Source organism: Anolis carolinensis, chromosome 4 (assembly GCF_035594765.1).
Source record: "Anolis carolinensis isolate JA03-04 chromosome 4, rAnoCar3.1.pri, whole genome shotgun sequence".
NCBI classification, from domain to species: Eukaryota; Metazoa; Chordata; class Lepidosauria; order Squamata; family Dactyloidae; genus Anolis; species Anolis carolinensis.
In genome coordinates, this window is record NC_085844.1 from 27,607,809 (window position 1) to 27,610,803 (window position 2,995).

Below are 2,995 nucleotides of genomic sequence, written 5' to 3' on the forward strand. Positions count from 1 at the left end.
AGATTTCGAGAGAGACTATATTAATCCACGAATAATCAAACCTGGAAATGTGGAGAACCAACTGCACTCATTTCCTACAAAAAGTCAATAAAGGGTTAGTAATCCTTATCAAATAACACACTATTAATCTTATTAATCTTCATCAGCTAACATAAGGATTATCCTAGCTCCTGATATTAACCACTTTTAACAGGCAATCTATCTTAATAAGACATTTCAAATAATAAAGTCTTTCCTCTTCGTAATAAGACAGCCTACCCGTCTTTTTCTAGCAATACAGCCATCTCTTTCCTAATATATCTCACTAAAAATAATATCTCTTGTAATTACCTCTCCAGGATAGATAGATATATATCTGACTTATCCCATATATATGTTTGACTTGCAACATTTTTCAAACCATCCATTTACATTTAATACAAAGAAACATCCTTTTATAACAATCTATCATCCAATATCAAATAGCAAAGTCATGCTATTCATACATGTTACTTGGTCAGAGGTTAAATAAATGAATACAAAAATAAAATACTGTTCCTTAGAGCTTCGATGCACCATTCCTTGCTTCCTACCTTCTTTGGTTTGCATTAGATTGGGATGAGTAGGCGGGTTATAATGTAATGATATACAAATATGACAAATGACTACCCAAGTACCCTTTTGAGAGGGGGGAGGAAGAGAAATTTTCAAAGGAACAACAGGTATTTAAAACCTTGTGAAAGTTATTTTTCAGCTCCTCAAACCCTAACTTGGGCTTATGTAGAAACATTACTTTTGGAAGTAGTTTGGTGAAATTGTAGTCCCAAAAAGTAACTTCCCCATGCTCTGGGTTAATTTGGGGTGAATAAAACACCCAGCATCTACATGTAACATTTCATTTACATTTAAAGCTAACTAACTTTAAATAAGCTCTATTGAAATCTATGGGATGTGCTTCAAAGTAACTATTTTAACATGGGAGCCTAGGAAAAGAAATAATTCAAAGTATATACATACCCATTCCCACCCTCACCCTAGCCTCTTTTCTTTCTCCTCAAGGGAAAACAAAAAATACCAAATGAATATTGCATCCATTAATCTATGAGATCATTCATTATGTCTTTCACTTAACCTGGATCTGTCTCGTTCATTTGGAGGCCTGGGACAGTATATCACTCTACATTTTCCCACTGCCGAGCACAAAGGAGCCCTGTTCTTGGTTAGTCTTTAGGCTGAACCACAATCAATGTAATGAATAATTATTATGTCATGTGAGGCTGGTTTACTGCATACTTTTATATGTAGTTTATGCTTGCAAAGTTAATTTACTGTGTGTTCTCTAGAGCTTGGCTGTATTTTTAAAGGGCATTTTTGCATTTATTATACTTCCTGCATATTGCAAAGAAGTGAAGTAAATATGGTCTGGTGGAATGTAGGGAGAAAACACATCACATTATTCACTTTAAAGTAAATACAGACTCATGTTTTATGAGACAAAACATTTGCTGAAAGGATACATGTGAGCTGCACACACTGTGGAGCTTAGAAACATTACTTTTTGGATTATACCTCCTAGAATCCGCAGGCAAACATGTCCAATGTTCCTGCTAAAAGAAAGGTTTCAAACTCTGGTACAGTCTAATCTGATTCCTCACCACCGGTATGAACTACATGAACTAATGTAAATATAGTTTGTTCTCCCCACAAAACCAGATCTTTTGTCTGAGACAAAAGACAAGATGTCATCTTCTCATCCATTCCACATTAAGAAGCCCTTGCCTTGAAAGATTAAATATATGGACTACAATACCTTTGTTGGCTGAGGAGGGTGGGTTGTGAGTTGTTGTCCAAAAAACATTTCATTTCCAAGAGACACATCACGCACGAAGTCTTTGGGACTATACATTCCACATATGGCTACTCTACTGACCTCTGTTGCTCCAAATTGAAGACCAGGCATAAAGATAGCCTAACAAATATATAGGATCCCCTAACACTTCTTTTAGAACTTCCCCACTGGAGGAAAGGAAAGATGCCACGTCATACCCTTCAATTGTTCCACACTGCATGGCTCAAAGTCCTTTTATGTTCCTTGACTCTTGTCTTAAAGGATAGGACCCTGGGAATAAAAGATTTTATCACATCAACCCACTGGTCCACTACAGTCCCCTTAACATAGATAATAGATATATACCATGTAGACCATCTTCAATATCACATCTCTATTCAGTGGTGCAATTGCACCAATTCCCTAATCCATGTTCCCATTAGCATACTTCCATATACTCTCAGAACCCTGCCTTGCTGCCCTACTGTGATTTTTAATTATATTGTAGAGCAATTTCACATTTTCAGCACTAAAAACAGGCAGATGGATGGATGGGTGGATGGATGGATGGACTGACGGACAGATGGGGGGATAGACAGACAGATAAGAAAACTGAGACTATCAGGGGGAAGGAGGAGAATCCTGCTCCCCATGGCTACATAGATAATGGAAGAGACCCATCACACCATGGTAGGTGATAGGAATGTAGCAGAATGGGGAACTATTGATGGGTTTTACCCATCAATAGGGATATGAGAACTGGAAGGGAATGGAAAACCAGTAGCAGTAATTACATGGATGTACTTTTGGTAGCAGTCCAGTTGCAATACCAGTTTTCCTACCTCATGTAACACAGTCCTAAGAGAGGGGAAAGAATTTTGTTGACCTCTGTTTTCCCCTGGAAGCTGTCTCAGATCCAGAAGAAACTGGGTCAGACCAATCACCATCTATTCTGCACTGACCCATTTTTCAGATTCGATCTGCTGTGATTGATGCTTGATTGGGCCCAAAATGTGTCCACACAGGGACTCTCTCAGCTGCCGTAGGACAGAGTGAAGATGGTGAGGCTGGATTTGGGTTTCACCCAACTTTGGGTAACGTAGGATAAGGGTGCATTAAGGTGGCCTTGCCCTGAATTACCACAGATCATGTGTTAGGTAACCACCACAAGGCTAATCCAATTCTACA